This window comes from Hemiscyllium ocellatum, unplaced genomic scaffold, assembly GCF_020745735.1.
Source record: "Hemiscyllium ocellatum isolate sHemOce1 unplaced genomic scaffold, sHemOce1.pat.X.cur. scaffold_1348_pat_ctg1, whole genome shotgun sequence".
NCBI lineage: Eukaryota > Metazoa > Chordata > Chondrichthyes > Orectolobiformes > Hemiscylliidae > Hemiscyllium > Hemiscyllium ocellatum.
The window spans coordinates 18954-37906 of record NW_026867751.1 but is presented as its reverse complement, the minus strand read 5'-3'; positions in this window follow the sequence as shown (position 1 = coordinate 37906).

Sequence of the window (18953 nt, the reverse complement as noted above, 5' to 3'; positions counted from 1 at the left end):
CTCTCACACACTCTGGGATCATCTGGGATTCTCTCACACACTGTAGGCTCTCTCACACTCTGGAATGGACTGGGATTCTCTCTTACACTCAGGTATAATCTGGGATTCTCTCACCCACTCTGGGATCATCTGGGATTCTCTCTCACACTGGGATTCTCGCTCATTCTCTGTGACCATCTGGGATTCTCTCACAGACTGGGATTCTCTCTCACACTCTGGGATTCTCTCACAATCTCTGGAATCATCTGGGATCCTCTCACACACTGGGAATCTCTCTCACACTCTGGGATCATCTGGGACTCTCTCACACAGTCGGGTTCTCTCTCACACTGGAATTGTCTCACACATTGGGACCATCTGCGATTCTCTCAGACACTGGGTTTCTCGTACACACTCTGGCATCATCTGGGATTCTCTCACACACTGGTAGTCTCTCTCCCACTCTGGGATCGTCTGGGATTCTCGCTCACAACGGGATTCTCTCTCACACTCAGGTATAATGTCAGATTCTCTCACACACTGGGATTCTCTCTCACATTCTGGGATAATCTGGGATTCTCTCACACACTGGTAGTCTCTCTCACACTCTGGGATCATCTGGGATTCTCTCTCACACTGGGATTCTCTCTCATACTCTGGTACCATCTGGGATTCTTTCACAGACTGGGATTCTCTCTCCCACTTTGGGATCATCTGGGATTCTCTCTCCCACTCTGGGATCATCTGGGATTCTCGCACTCACTGGGATTCTCTCTCACACTCTGGGATCATCTGGGACTCTCCCACACACTGGGAGTCTCTCACACACTCTGGGATCATCTGGAATTCTCTCACACAGTCGGGTTCTCTCTCACACTGGAATTGTCTCACACATTGGGACCATCTGCGATTCTCTCAGACACTGGGTTTCTCGTACACACTCTGGCATCATCTGGGATTCTCTCACAATCTCTGGGATCATCTGGGATTCTCTCACACACTGGGATTCTTTCTCACACTCTGGGACCATCTGGGATTCTCTCACACACTGGGATTCTCTCTCATACTCTGGGATCATCTGGGATTCTCTCACACAATGGGATTCGCTCTCAGACTCTGGGATCATCTTGGATTCTCTCACACACTGGGATTCTCTCTCACACTCTGGGATCATCTTGGATTCTCTCACACACTGGGATTCTCTCTCACACTCTGGGATCATCTGGGATTCTCTCTCACACTGGGATTCTCTCACAAACACTGAGAACATCTAGAATATCTCTCTCACCCACTGGGATTGTCTTGCAAAAACTGGTATCATCTGGGATTCTCACACACACTGGGATTCTCTCACTCTCTGGGATCATCTGGGATTCTCTCTCACACTGGGATTCTCTATCTCACTCTGGTATCATCTGGGATTTTCTCACACACTGTGATTCTCTCTCACACTCTGGGACCATCTGGGAATCGCTCAAGCACTGGGATTCTCTCTCACACTCTGGGATCATCTGGGTTTCTCTCTCACACTGGGATTTTTTATCACACTCTGTGATCATCTGGGATTTTCTCACACACTGGGATTCTCTCTCACAATCTGGGAACATCTGGAATTCTCTCTCTCACTGGGATTCTCTCAAACACTCTGGGATCATCTGGGATTCTCTCACACACAGGGATTCTCTCACACTCTGGGATCATCTGGGATACTCTCTCCCACTCTGGCACCATCTGGGATTCTCTCACGCACTGGGATTCTTTTTCACACTCTGGGATCATCTGAGATTTTCTCACACACGGGGAATCTCTCCCTTTCTCTGGGATCATCTGGGATTCTCTCTCACACTCAGGGATCATCTGGGATTCTCTCGCACACTGGCATTCTCTCTCACACACTGGCATCATCTGGGATTCTCACACTCACTGTGAATCTCTCTCACACTCTGGGATCATCTGGGATTCACTCTCACACTGGGATTCTCTCACACACTCTGGGATCATCTGGGATTCTCTCTCACACTCTGGGACCATCTGGGATTCTCTCACACACTGTGATTCTCTCTCACACTCGGGGATCATCTGGGATTCTCTCACACACTGGGTTTCTCTCACACACTCGGGGATCATCTGGGATTCTCTCTCACACTCTGGGATCATCTGGGATTCTCTCACACACTCGGGGATCATCTGGGATTCTCTCTCAAAAACGAATTCTCTCTCAGACTCTGGGACCGTCTGGGATTCTCTCTCACACTGAGATTCTCTCTCACACTCGGGTATCATCTGGTATTCTCTCACACACTGCGATTCTCTCTCACTCTCTGGGACCATCTGGGATTCCGTCTCACACTGGGATTCTCTCTCACTCCCTGGGACCATCTGTTATTCTCTCGCACACTGGCATTCTCTCTCACACACTGGCATCATTTGGGATTCTCACACACACTGGGATTCTCTCTCACACTCTGGGATCATTTGGGATTCTCTCTCACACTGGGATTCTCTCTCACACGCTGGGATCATCTGGGATTCTCTCACACACTGTGATTCTCTCTCACACTCTGGAAACATCTGGGATTCTCTCACATACTGGGATTCTCTCACACACTCTGGGATTCTCTCACACACTCTGGGATTCTCTCACACACTCTGGGATCATCTGGGACTCTCTCACACACTGGGATTCTCTCTCACACTCTGGGATCATCTGGGATTCTCTCTCACACTGGGATTCTCTCTCACACTCTGGGATTATCTGGGATTCTCTCTCACACTGGGATTCTCTCTCACACTCTGGGTTCATCTGGGATTCTCTCACACTCTCCGGGATCATCCTGGATTCTCACTCACACTCTGGGATCATCTGAGATTCTCTCTCACAATGGGATTCTCTCTCACACTTTGGGATCTGCTGGCATTCTCTCAGACACTGGGATTCTCTCTCACACTCTGGGACCATCTGGGATTCTGTCACACACTGGGATTCTCTCACACACTGGGATTCTCTCACACATTGGGACAATCTGCGATTCTCTCAGACACTGGGTTTCTCGTACACACTCTGGGATCATCTGGGATTCTCTCTCACACTCTGGGACCATCTGGGATTCTCTCTCACACTGGGATTCTCTCTCACGCTCAGGCATAATCTGGGATTCTCTCACAAACTGGGATTCTCTCACACACTCTGGGATCATCTGGGATTCTCTCACACACTGGTAGGCTCTCTCACACTCAGGCATAATCTGGGATTCTCTCACCAACTGGGATTCTCTCTCACACTCTGGGATCATCTGGGATTCTCTCTCACACGGGGATTCTCTCACACACTCTGGGATCATCTGGGATTCTCTCTCACACTGGGATTCTCGCTCATTCTCTGTGACCATCTGGGATTCTCTCGCAGACTGGGATTCTCTCTCACACTCTGGGATGATCTGGGATTCTCTCACAATCTCTGGAATCAACTGGGATTCTCTCACACACTGGGAATCTCTCTCACACTCTGGGATCATCTGGGACTCTCTCACACAGTCGGGTTCTCTCTCACACTGGAATTGTCTCACACATTGGGACTATCTGCGATTCTCTCAGACACTGGGTTTCTCGTACACACTCTGGCATCATCTGGTATTCTCTCACACACTGGTAGCCTCTCTCCCACTCTGGGATCGTCTGGGATTCTCGCTCACACCGGGATTCTCTCTCACATTCTGGGATAATCTGGGATTCTCTCTCACACTGGGATTCTCTCTCATACTCTGGTACCATCTGGGATTCTTTCACAGACTGGGATTCTCTCTCACACTCTGGGATCATCTGTGATTCTCTCACAATCTCTGGGATCATCTGGGATTCTCTCACACACTGGGATTCTCTCTCACACTCTGGGACCATCTGGGATTCTCTCACACACTGGGATTCTCTCTCATACGCTGGGATCATCTGGGATTCTCTCACACAATGGGATTCTCTCTCAGACTCTGGGACCATCTTGGATTCTCTCTCACACTGGGATTCTCTCTCACACTCGGGGATCATCGGGGATTCTCTCACACACTGGGATTCTCGCTCACACTCTGGGATCATCTGGGAATCCCTCTCACTCTGGGATTCTCTCTCCCACTCTGGGATCATCTGGGATTCTCTCTCCCACTCTGGGATCATCTGGGATTCTCGCACTCACTGGGATTCTCTCTCACACTCTGGGACCATCTGGGATTCTCTCTCACACTCTGGGATCATCTGGGACTCTCCCACACACTGGGAGTCTCTCACACACTCTGGGATCATCTGGAATTCTCTCACACAGTCGGGTTCTCTCTCACACTGGAATTGTCTCACACATTGGGACCATCTGCGATTCTCTCAGACACTGGGTTTCTCGAACACACTCTGGCATCATCTGGGATTCTCTCACAATCTCTGGGATCATCTGGGATTCTCTCACACACTGGGATTCTCTCTCACACTCTGGGATCATCTGTGATTCTCTCACAATCTCTGGGACCATCTGGGATTCTCTCACACACTGGAATTCTCTCTCACACTCTGGGACCATCTGGGATTCTCTCACACACTGGGATTCTCTCTCATACTCTGGGATCATCTGGGATTCTCTCACACAATGGGATTCTCTCTCAGACTCTGGGACCATCTTGGATTCTCTCTCACACTGGGATTCTCTCTCACACTCGGGGATCATCTGGTATTCTCTCACACACTGGGATTCTCTCTCACTCTCTGTGATGATCTGGGATTCTCTCTCACTCTGGGATTCTCTCTCACACTCTGGGTTCATCTGGGATTCTCTCACACACACTGGGATCATCTGGGATTCCCTCACACACTGGGATTCTCTCTCACCCGCCGGGATCATCTGGTATTCTCTCACACACTGGGATTCTCTCTCACTCTCTGGGATCATCTGGGATTCTCTCACACACTGGGATTCTCTCTCACATTCTGGGATCATCTGGGATTCTCTCACAAACTGGGATTCTCCCTCACTCTCTGGGATCATCTGGGATTCTCTCTCACACTGGGATTCTCTCACAAACACTGGGAACATCTAGAATATCTCTCTCACCCACTGGGATTGTCTTGCAAAAACTGGTATCATCTGTGATTCTCACACACACTGGGATTCTCTCTCACTCTCTGGGATCATCTGGGATTCTCTCACACACTGGTATTCTCTCTAACACTCAGGGATCATCTGGGACTCTCTCACACACTGGGATTCTCTCACAATCTCTGTGATCATCTGGGATTCTCAGACACACTGGGATTCTTTCTCACAATCTGGTACCCTCTGGGATTCTCTCACTGACTGGGATTCTCTCACAATCTCTGGGATCATCTGGGATTCTCTGACACACTGGGATTCTCTCTCACACTCTGGGACCATCTGGGATTCTCTCACACACTGGGATTCTCTCTCACACTCTGGGATCATCTGGGATTCTCTCTCACACTGGGATTCTCTCGGACACTCGGGGATCATCTGGGATTCGCTCACACTCTGGGATTCTCTCTCACTCTCTGGGATCATCTGGGATTCCCTCTCACACTGGGATTCTATCACACACTCTGGGATCATCTGGGATTCTCTTACACACTGGGATTCTCGCTCACACTCTGGGATCATCATAGATTCTCTCTCACACTGGAATTCTCTCACACATCGGGACCATTCTCTCAGACACTGCATTTCTCGTACACACTCTGGGATCATCTGGGATTCTCTCTCTCACTGGGATTGTCTCACACTCTGGGATCATCTGGGCTTCTCTCACACACTGGGATTCTCTCACACCTTGCGAGCATTTGGGATTCACTCTCACACTCTGGGCCCAACTTGGATTCTCTCACACACTGGGATTCTCTCTCACACTCTGGGATCTTCTGGTATTCTCTCTCACACTGGGATTCCCTCTCACATTCTGGGATCTTCTGGGATTCTCTCAGACACTGGGATTCTCTCTCATACTCTGGGATCATGTGGGATTCTCTCACACACGGGTAGTCTCTCTCACACTCTGGGATCATCTGGGATTATCTCTCACACTCTGGGATCATCTGGGAATCTCTCACACACTGGGCTTCTCTCTCACACTCTGGGACCATCTGGGATTGTCTCTCACTCTGGGATTCTCTCAAACACTGGGATTCTCTCACACTCTGCGACCATTTGGGATTCACTCTCACGATGGGATTCTCTCTCACACAATTTGGCCCAACTTGGATTCTCTCAGACACTGGGATTCTCTCACACACTGGGACTCTCGCTCATACTTTGGGACCCTCTCTCACACAGGGATTCTCTCTCTCTCTCTGGGATCATCTGGGATGCTCTCTCACACTGGGATTCTCGCTCATACTCTGGGACCTTCTGGGATTCTCTCTCACAGTCTGCGATCATCTGGGATTCTCTCACAATCTCTGGGATCATCTGGGATTCTCTCACACAATGGGATTCTCTCTCACACTCTGGGATCTTTTGGGATTCTCTCTCACAATGGGATTCTCTCTCAAACTCAGGGACCATGTAGGATTCTCTCTCACACTGGGATTCTCTCTCACACTCAGGTATAATCTGGGATTCTCTCACACACTGGGATTATCTGGGATTCTCTCACACACTGGTAGTCTCTCTCACACTCTGGGATCGTCTGGGATTCTCTCTCACACTGGGATTCTCTCTCACACTCAGGTATATTCTGCGATTCTCTCACACACTGGGATTCTCTCTCACATTCTGGGATCATCTGCGTTTCTCTCACACACGGGGATTCTCTCACACTCTGGGATCTTCTGGGATATTCTCTAACTCAGGCGATTCTCGCTCACACACTGGGATTCTCACACACTCTGGGATCATCTGGGATTCTCTGACACACTGGTAGTCTCTCTCACACTCTGGGATCGTCTGGGATTCTCTCTCACACTGGGATTCTCTCTCGCACTCTGGGATCATCTGGGAATCTCTCACAATCTCTAGGATCATCTGGGATTCTCTGACACACTGGGATTCTCTCTCTCACTCTGGGATCATCTGGGACTCTCTCTCACAATGGGATTGCCTCTAGGACTCGGGAACCATCTGGGATTCTCTCTTACAGTGGGATTCTCTCTCACACTCTGGGACCATCTGGGATTCTCTCTCAAACTGGGATTCTCTCTCACACTCTGGGACCATCTGGGATTCCGTCTCACACTGGAATTCTCTCTCACTCTCTGGGACCATCTGGGATTCTCTCTCACACTTGGATTTTCTCCAACACTCTGGGATCATCTGGTATTCTCTCACACACTGGGATTCTCTCTCACTCTCTGGGATCATCTGGGATTCTTTCACACACTGGGATTCTCTCTCACATTCTGGGATCATCTGGGATTCTCTCACAAACTGGGATTCTCCCTCACTCTCTGGGATCATCTGGGATTCTCTCTCACACTGGGATTCTCTCACATACACTGGGAACATCTAGAATATCTCTCTCACCCACTGGGATTGTCTTGCAAAAACTGGTATCATCTGTGATTCTCACACACACTGGGATTCTCTCTCACTCTCTGGAATCATCTGGGATTCTCTCACAATCTCTGGGATCATCTGGGATTCTCTCACACACTGGGATTCTCTCTCACACTCTGGGACCATCTGGGATTCTCTCACACACTGGGATTCTCTCTCATACTCTGGGATCATCTGGGATTCTCTCACACACTGGGATTCTCTCTCATACTCTGGGATCATCTGGGATTCTCTCACACACTGGTAGTCTCTCTCACACTCTGGGACCATCTGGGATTCTGTCACACACTGGGATTCTGTCACACACTGGGATTCTCTCACACATTTGGACCATGTGCGATTCTCTCAGAGACTGGGCTTCTTGAACACACTCTGGGATCATCTGGGATTCTCTCTCACACTGGGATTCTCTCTCACACTCTGGGACCATCTGGGATTCTCTCACACACTGGGATTCTCTCTCACACTCAGGTATAATCTGGGATTCTCTCACAATCTGGGATTCTCTCACACACTCTGGGATCATCTGGGATTCTCTCACACACTGGTAGTCTCTCTCACACTCTGGGATCATCTGGGATTCTCTCACAACCTCTGGGATCATCTGGCATTCTCTCACAAACTGGGATTCTCTCTCACAATCTGGCACCATCTGGGATTCTCTCACACAGACGGATTCTCTCACACACTGCAATTCTCTCACACATTGGGACCATCTGCGATTCTCTCAGACACTGGGATTCTCTCACACACTCTGGGATAATCTGGGATTCTCTCACACACTGGTAGTCTCTCTCACACTCTGGGATCATCTGGGATTCTCTCTCACACGGGGATTCTCTCTCACTCTCTGGGATCATCTGGGTTTCTCTCTCACACTGGTATTCTCTCTCATACTCTGGTACCATCTGGGATTCTTTCACAGACTGGGATTCTCTCTCAAACCCTGGGACCATCTGGGATTCTCTCTCACACTGGGATTCTCTCTCACACTCGGGGATCATCTGGTATTCTCTCACACACTGGGATTCTCTCTCACACTCTGGGCTCATCTGGGATTCTCTCACACACTGGGATTCTCTCACACACTCTGGGACCATCTGGGATTCTCTCACAAACTGGGATTCTATCACACACTCTGGGATCATCTGGGATTCTCTCTCACACTGGGATTCTCTCACACACTCTATGATCATCTGGGATTCTCTCTCACACTCAGGTATAATCTTGGATTCTCTCACACACTGGTCGTCTCTCTCACACTCTGGGATCGTCTGGGATTCTCTCTCACACTGGGATTCTCTCCAACACTCTGGGACCATCTGGGATTCCCTCTCACACTCAGGTATAATCTGGGATTCTCTCACAAACTGGGATTCTCTCACACACTGTTAGTCTCTCTCACACTCTGGAATCGTCTGGGATTATCTCTCACACAGGGATTCTCATTCACACTCAGGTATAATCTGGGATTCACTCACACACTGGGATTCTCTCTCTCACGGGGATTCTCTCTCACACTCTGGGATCATCTGGGATTCTCTCTCACACTGGGATTCTCGCTCATACTCTGGGACAATCTGGGATTCTCTCACAGACTGGGATTCTCTCTCACACTCTGGGACCATCTGCGATTCTCTCACACACTGGTAGTCTCTCTCACAATCTGGGACCATCTGGGATTCTCTCACACAGTCGGATTCTCTCACACACTGGAATTCTCTCACACATTGGGACCATCTGCGATTCTCTCAGACAGTGGGTTTCTCGTGCACACTCTGGGATCACCTGGGATTCTCTCACACACTGGTAGTCTCTCTCACACTCTGGGATCGTCTGGGATTCTCGCTCACACTGGGATTCTCTCTCACATTCTGGGATAATCTGGGATTCTCTCACACACTGGTAGTCTCTCTCACACTCTGGGACCATCTGGGATTCTCTCAAACTGGGATTCTTTCTCACACTCTGGGACCATCTGGGATTCCCGCTCACACTGGGATTCTCTCTCAGACTCTGGGACAATCTGGGATTCTCTCTCACACTGGGATTGTCTCCCACAATCGGGGATCATCTGGTATTCTCACACACACTGGGATTCTCTCTCACACTCTGGGATCATTTGGGATTCTCTCTCACACAGGGATTCTCTCTCACACTCGGGGATCATCTGGGATTCTCTCACACACAGTGATTCCCTCTCACACTCTGGGGACATCTGGGATTCTCTCTCACACTGGGATTCTCTCTCACACTCTGGGATCATCTGGGATTCTCTCACATACTGGGATTCTCTCACACACTCTAGGACCATCTGGGATTCTCTCTCAAACTGGGATTCTCTCTCACACTCTGGGACCATCTGGGATTCCGTCTCACACTGGGATTCTCTCTCACCCGCCGGGACCATCTGGTATTCTCTCACACACTGGGATTCTCTCTCACTCTCTGGGATCATCTGGGATTCTCTCACACACTGGGATTCTCTCTCACATTCTGGGATCATCTGGGATTCTCTCACAAACTGGGATTCTCCCTCACTCTCTGGGATCATCTGGGATTCTCTCTCACACTGGGATTCTCTCTCATACACTGGGAACATCTAGAATATCTCTCTTACCCACTGGGATTGTCTTGCAAAAACTGGTATCATCTGGGATTCTCACACACACTGGGATTCTCTCTCACATTCTGGGATCATCTGCGTTTCTCTCACACACGGGGATTCTCTCTCACACTCTGGGATCTTCTGGGATATTCTCTAACTCAGGCGATTCTCGCTCACACACTGGGATTCTCACACACTCTGGGATCATCTGGGATTCTCTGACACACTGGTAGTCTCTCTCACACTCTGGGATCGTCTGGGATTCTCTCTCACACTGGGATTCTCTCTCGCACTCAGGTATATTCTGGGATTCTCTCACACACTGGGATTCTCTCTCAGACTCTGGGACCATCTTGGATTCTCTCTCACACTGGGATTCTCTCTCACTCTCTGTGATGATCTGGGATTCTCTCTCACTCTGGGATTCTCTCTCACACTCTGGGTTCATCTGGGATGCTCTCACACACACTGGGATCATCTGGGATTCCCTCACACACTGGGATTCTCCCTCACTCTCTGGGATCATCTGGGATTCTCTCTCACACTGGGATTCTCTCTCATACACTGGGAACATCTAGAATATCTCTCTTACCCACTGGGATTGTCTTGCAAAAACTGGTATCATCTGGGATTCTCACACACACTGGTAGTCTCTCTCCCACTCTGGGATCGTCTGGGATTCTCGCTCACACCGGGATTCTCTCACACACTGGGATTCTCTCTCACATTCTGGGATAATCTGGGATTCTCTCACACACTGGGATCATCTGGGATTTTCTCTCACACTGGGATTCTCTCTCATACTCTGGTACCATCTGGGATTCTGTCACAGACTAGGATTCTCTCTCACACTCGGGGATCATCTGTGATTCTCTCACAATCTCTGGGATCATCTGGGATTCTCTCACACACTGGGATTCTCTCTCACACTCTGGGACCATCTGGGATTCTCTCACACACTGGGATTCTCTCTCACTCTCTGGGATCATCTGGAATTCTCTCACACACTGGGATTCTCTCTCACATTCTGGGATCATCTGGGATTCTCTCACAAACTGGCATTCTCCCTCACTCTCTGGGATCATCTGGGATTCTCTCTCACACTGGGATTCTCTCACAAACACTGGGAACATCTAGAATATCTCTCTCACCCACTGGGATTGTCTTGCAAAAACTGGTATCATCTGTGATTCTCACACACACTGGGATTCTCTCTCACTCTCTGGTATCATCTGGGATTCTCTCACACACTGGTATTCTCTCTAACACTCAGGGATCATCTGGGACTCTCTCACACACTGGGATTCTCTCTCACACTCTGGGATCATCTGGGATTCTCTCACACACTGGGATTCTCTCTCACTCTCTGGGATCATCGGGGATTCTCTCACACACTGGGATTCTCTCTCACACTCTGGGCTCATCTGGGATTCTCTCAAACACTGGGATTCTCTCTCACACTCTGGGATCATCTGGGATTCTCTCACACACTGGGATTCTCTCTCACACTCTGGGATCATCTGGGATTCTCTCACACACTGGGATTCTGTCTCACACTCTGCGATCATCTTAGATTCTCTCTCACACTGGGATTCTCTCTCCCATTTTGGGATCATCTGGGATTCTCTCTCCCACTCTGGGATCATCTGGGATTCTCTCACTCACTGGGATTCTCTCTCACACTCTGGGACCATCTGGGATTCTCTCTCACACTGGGATTCTCTCTCACACTGTGGGATCATCTGGGATTCTCTCTCACACTGGGATTCTCTCTCACACTCTGGGTTCATCTCGGATTCTCTCACACACTGGGATTCTCTCACACTCTGGGATCATCTGGGATTCTCTCACACACTGGGATTCTCGCTCACACTCTGGGATCATCTGGGATTCTCACACACACTGGGATTCTCTCACACAATCTGGGATGATCTGGGATTCTCTCTCACTCTGGGATTCTGTCTCACACTCTGGGTTCATCTGGGATTCTCTCACACTGGGATTCTCTCTCACTCTCTGGGACCATTTGGGATTCTCTCTCACACTGGGAATCCCTCTCACACTCGGGGATCATCTGGTATTCTAAGACACACTGGGATTCTCTCTCTCTCACACAGGGATTCTCTCTCACACTCTGGGATCATCTGGGATTCTCTCTCACACTCTGGGTTCATCTGGGATTCTCTCACACTCTCCGGGATCATCCTGGATTCTCACTCACACTCTGGGATCATCTGAGATTCTCTCTCACAATGGGATTCTCTCTCACACTTTGGGATCTGCTGGCATTCTCTCAGACACTGGGATTCTCTCTCACACTCTGGGACCATCTGGGATTCTGTCACACACTGGGATTCTCTCACACACTGGGATTCTCTCACACATTGGGACAATCTGCGATTCTCTCAGACACTGGGTTTCTCGTACACACTCTGGGACCATCTGGGATTCTCTCTCAAACTGGGATTCTCTCTCACACTCAGGCATAATCTGGGATTCTCTCACACACTCTGGGATCATCTGGGATTCTCTCACACACTGGTAGGCTCTCTCACACTCAGGAATGGACTGGGATTCTCTCTCCCACTGGGATTCTCTCACAAACTCTGGGATCATCTGGGATTCTCTCTCACACGGGGATTCTCGCACACACTCTGGGATCATCTGGGATTCTCTCTCACACTGGGATTCTCGCTCACACTCTGAGATCATCTGGGACTCTCTCAGACACTGGGATTCTCTCTCACACTCTGGGATCATCTGGAATTCTCTCACACAGTCGGGTTCTCTCTCACACTGGAATTGTCTCAAACATTGGGACCATCTGCGATTCTCTCAGACACTGGGTTTCTCGTACACACTCTGGCATCATCTGGGATTCTCTCACACACTGGTAGTCTCTCTCCCACTCTGGGATCGTCTGGGATTCTCGCTCACACCGGGATTCTCTCACACACTGGGATTCTCTCTCACATTCTGGGATAATCTGGGATTCTCTCACACACTGGGATCATCTGGGATTTTCTCTCACACTGGGATTCTCTCTCATACTCTGGTACCATCTGGGATTCTGTCACAGACTAGGATTCTCTCTCACACTCGGGGATCATCTGTGATTCTCTCACAATCTCTGGGATCATCTGGGATTCTCTCACACACTGGGATTCTCTCTCACACTCTGGGACCATCTGGGATTCTCTCACACACTGGGATTCTCTCTCATACGCTGGGATCATCTTGGATTCTCTCTCACACTGGGATTCTCTCTCACACTCGGGGATCATCTGGTATGCTCTCACACACTGGGATTCTCTCTCACTCTCTGGGATCATCGGGGATTCTCTCACACACTGGGATTCTCTCTCACACTCCGGGCTCATCTGGGATTCTCTCAAACACTGGGATTCTCTCTCACACTCTGGGATCATCTGGGATTCTCTCTCACACTGGGATTCTCTCTCACACTCTGGGATCATCTGGGAATCCCTCTCACTCTGGGATTCTCTCTCACACTCTGGGACCATCTGGGATTTTCTCTCACACTGGGATTCTCTCTCACACTCTGGGATCATCTGGGATTCTCTCTCACACTGGGATTCTCTCTCACACTCTGGGTTCATCTCGGATTCTCTCACACACTGGGATTCTCTCTCACACTCTGGGATCATCTGGGATTCCCTCTCACACTGGGAATCTCTCACATACACTGGGATCATCTAGAATTCTCTCTCACACTTGGATTTTCTCGCAAACTCTGGTATCATCTGGGATTCTCACACACACTGGGATTCTCTCTCACCTGCCGGGATCACCTGGTATTCTCTCACACACTGGGATTCTCTCTCACTCTCTGGGATCATCTGGGATTCTCTCACACACTGGGATTCTCTCTCACATTCTGGGATCATCTGGGATTCTCTCACAAACTGGGATTCTCCCTCACTCTCTGGGATCATCTGGGATTCTCTCTCACACTGGGATTCTCTCACATACACTGGGAACATCTAGAATATCTCTCTCACCCACTGGGATTGTCTTGCAAAAACTGGTATCATCTGGGATTCTCACACACACTGGGATTCTCTCTCACATTCTGGGATCATCTGCGTTTCTCTCACACACGGGGATTCTCTCTCACACTCTGGGATCTTCTGGGATATTCTCTAACTCAGGCGATTCTCGCTCACACACTGGGATTCTCACACACTCTGGGATCATCTGGGATTCTCTGACACACTGGTAGTCTCTCTCACACTCTGGGATCGTCTGGGATTCTCTCTCACACTGGGATTCTCTCTCGCACTCAGGTATATTCTGGGATACTCTCACACACTGGGAATCTCTCAAACACTGGGATTCTCTCACACTCTGCGACCATTTGGGATTCACTCTCACGATGGGATTCTCTCCAACACTCTGGACCCAACTTGGATTTTCTCACACTCTGGGATCTTCTGGGATTCTCTCTCACATTGGGTTTCCCTCTCACATTCTGGGATCTTCTGGGATTCTCTCAGACACTGGGATTCTCTCCCATACTCTGGGATCATGTGGGATTCTCTCACACACGGGTAGTCTCTCTCACACACTGGGATCATCTGGGATTCTCTCACACACTGGGAATCTCTCTCACACTCTGGGACCATCTGGGATTCTCTCTCACTCTGGGATTCTCTCAAACACTGGGATTCTCTCACACTCTGCGACCATTTGGGATTCACTCTCACGATGGGATTCTCTCTCACACAATTTGGCCCAACTTGGATTCTCTCAGACACTGGGATTCTCTCACACACTGGGACTCTCGCTCATACTTTGGGACCCTCTCTCACACAGGGATTCTCTCTCTCTCTCTGGGATCATCTGGGATGCTCTCTCACACTGGGATTCTCGCTCATACTCTGGGACCTTCTGGGATTCTCTCTCACAGTCTGCGATCATCTGGGATTCTCTCACAATCTCTGGGATGATCTGGGATTCTCTCACACAATGGGATTCTCTCTCACACACTGGGACCATCTGGGATTCTCTCATACACTGGGATTCTCTCTCGCACTCTGGGGTCATTTGGGATTCTCTCTCAGACTCAGGGACCATCTGGGATTGTCTCTCACACTGGGATTCTCTCTCACACTCTGGGATCATCTGGGATTCTCTCACACACTGGGATTCTCTCTCACACTCTGGGATCATCTGGGATTCTCTCACACACTGGTAGTCTCTCTCACACTCTGGGATCGTCTGGGATTCTCTCTCACACTGGGATTCTCTCTCACACTCAGGTATATTCTGAGATTCTGTCAGACACTGGGATTCTCTCTCACATTCTGGGATCATCTGCAATTCTCTCTCACACGGGGATTCTCTCTCACACTCTGGGAACATCTGGGATACTCTCTCACTCAGCTGATTCTCGCTCATACTCTGGGACCCTCTGGGATTCTCTCACTGACTGGGATTCTCTCTCACACTCTGGGATCATCTGGGATTCTCTCACAATCTCTGTGATCATCTGGGATTCTCTGACACACTGGGATTCTCTCTCACACTCTGGGACCATCTGGGATTCTCTCACACACTGGGATTCTCTCTCACACTCTGGGATCATCTGGGATTCTCTCACAATCTCTGTGATCATCAGGGATTCTCTCTCACACTGGGATTCTCTCGGACACTCGGGGATCATCTGGGATTCGCTCACACTCTGGGATTCACTCTCACTCTCTGGGATCATCTGGGATTCCCTCTCACACTGGGATTCTATCACACACTCTGGGATCATCTGGGATTCTCTCACACACTGGGATTCTCGCTCACACTCTGGGATCATCATAGATTCTCTCTCACACTGGAATTCTCTCACACATCGGGACCATTCTCTCAGACACTGCATTTCTCGTACACACTCTGGGATCATCTGGGATTCTCTCTCTCACTGGGATTGTCTCACACTCTGGGATCATCTGGGCTTCTCTCACACACTGGATTTCTCTCTCACACTCTGGGATTCTCTCTTACACTCTGGGACCATCTGGGATTCTCTCTCACACTGGGATTCTCTCAAACACTGGGATTCTCTCACACCTTGCGAGCATTTGGGATTCACTCTCACACTCTGGGCCCAACTTGGATTCTCTCACACACTGGGATTCTCTCTCACACTCTGGGATCTTCTGGTATTCTCTCTCACACTGGGATTCCCTCTCACATTCTGGGATCTTCTGGGATTCTCTCAGACACTGGGATTCTCTCTCATACTCTGGGATCATGTGGGATTCTCTCAAACACGGGTAGTCTCTCTCACACTCTGGGATCATCTGGGATTATCTCTCACACTCTGGGATCATCTGGGAATCTCTCACACACTGGGCTTCTCTCTCACACTCTGGGACCATCTGGGATTGTCTCTCACTCTGGGATTCTCTCAAACACTGGGATTCTCTCACACTCTGCGACCATTTGGGATTCACTCTCACGATGGGATTCTCTCTCACACAATTTGGCCCAACTTGGATTCTCTCAGACACTGGGATTCTCTCACACACTGGGACTCTCGCTCATACTTTGGGACCCTCTCTCACACAGGGATTCTCTCTCTCTCTCTGGGATCATCTGGGATGCTCTCTCACACTGGGATTCTCGCTCATACTCTGGGACCTTCTGGGATTCTCTCTCACAGTCTGCGATCATCTGGGATTCTCTCACAATCTCTGGGATCATCTGGGATTCTCTCACACAATGGGATTCTCTCTCACACTCTGGGATCTTTTGGGATTCTCTCTCACAATGGGATTCTCTCTCAAACTCAGGGACCATGTAGGATTCTCTCTCACACTGGGATTCTCTCTCACACTCAGGTATAATCTGGGATTCTCTCACACACTGGGATTATCTGGGATTCTCTCACACACTGGTAGTCTCTCTCACACTCTGGGATCGTCTGGGATTCTCTCTCACACTGGGATTCTCTCTCACACTCAGGTATATTCTGGGATTCTCTCACACACTGGGATTCTCTCTCACATTCTGGGATCATCTGCGTTTCTCTCACAAACGGGGATTCTCTCACACTCTGGGATCTTCTGGGATATTCTCTAACTCAGGCGATTCTCGCTCACACACTGGGATTCTCACACACTCTGGGATCATCTGGGATTCTCTGACACACTGGTAGTCTCTCTCACACTCTGGGATCGTCTGGGATTCTCTCTCACACTGGGATTCTCTCTCGCACTCTGGGATCATCTGGGACTCTCTCTCACAATGGGATTGCCTCTAGGACTCGGGGACCATCTGGGATTCTCTCTCAAACTGGGATTCTCTCTCACACTCTGGGACCATCTGGGATTTCGTCTCACACTGGAATTCTCTCTCACTCTCTGGGACCATCTGGGATTCTCTCTCACACTTGGATTTTCTCCAACACTCTGGGATCATCTGGTATTCTCTCACACACTGGGATTCTCTCTCACTCTCTGGGATCATCTGGGATTCTCTCATACACTGGGATTCTCTCTCACATTCTGGGATCCTCTGGGATTCTCTCACAAATTGGGATTCTCCCTCACTCTCTGGGATCATCTGGGATTCTCTCTCACACTGGGAACATCTAGAATATCTCTCTCACCCACTGGGATTGTCTTGCAAAAACTGGTATCATCTGTGATTCTCACACACACTGGGATTCTCTCTCACTCTCTGGGATCATCTGGGATTCTCTCACACACTGGTATTCTCTCTAACACTCAGGGATCATCTTGGATTCTCTCACACACTGGGATCATCTGAGATTCTCTCTCACAATGGGATTCTCTCTCACACTCTGGGATCATCAGGCATTCTCTCTCTCAATGGGAGTCTCTCTCACACTCTGGGATCAGCTGGCATTCTCACAGACACTGGGATTCTCTCTCACACTCTTGGTGCATCTGGGATTCTGTCACACACTGGGATTCTCTCACACATTTGGACCATGTGCGATTCTCTCACACACTGGGTTTCTCGTACACCCACTGGGATCATCTGGGATTCTCTCTCACACTGGGATTCTCTCTCACACTCTGGGACCATCTGGGATTCTCTCACACACACTGGGATTCTCTCTCACACTCAGGTATAATCTGGGATTCTCTCACAAACTGGGATCCTCTCACACACTCTGGGATCATCTGGGATTCTCTCTCACACACTGGGATTCTCTCTCACACTCTGGGACCATCTGGGATTCTCTCACACAGTCGGATTCTCTCTCACACTGGAATTCTCTCACACACTGGGACCATCTGCGATTCTCTCAGACACTGGGTTTCTCGTACACACTCTGGGATCATCTGGGATTCTCTCACACACTGGTAGTCTCTCACACACTCTGGGATCGTCTGGGATTCTCTCTCACACTCAGGTATAATCTGAGATTCTCTCACACACTGGGATTCTCTCTCACATTCTGGGATAATCTGGGATTCTCTCACACACTGGTAGTCTCTCACACTCTGGGATCATCTGGGATTCTCTCTCACACTGGGATTCTCTCACACACTCTGGGACCATCTGGTATTCACTCGCACACTGGCATTCTCTCTCACACACTGGCATCATTTGGGATTCACACACACACTGGGATTCTCTCTCACACTCTGGGACCATCTGGGATTCCCTCTCACACTGGGATTCTCTCTCACTCTCTGGGATCATTTGGGATTCTCTCTCACAATGTGATTCTCTCTCAGACTCTGGGACCATCTGGGATTCTCTCACCCACTGGGATTCTCTCTCACACTCTGGGATCATCTGGGATTCTCTCTCACACGGGGATTCTCTCACACA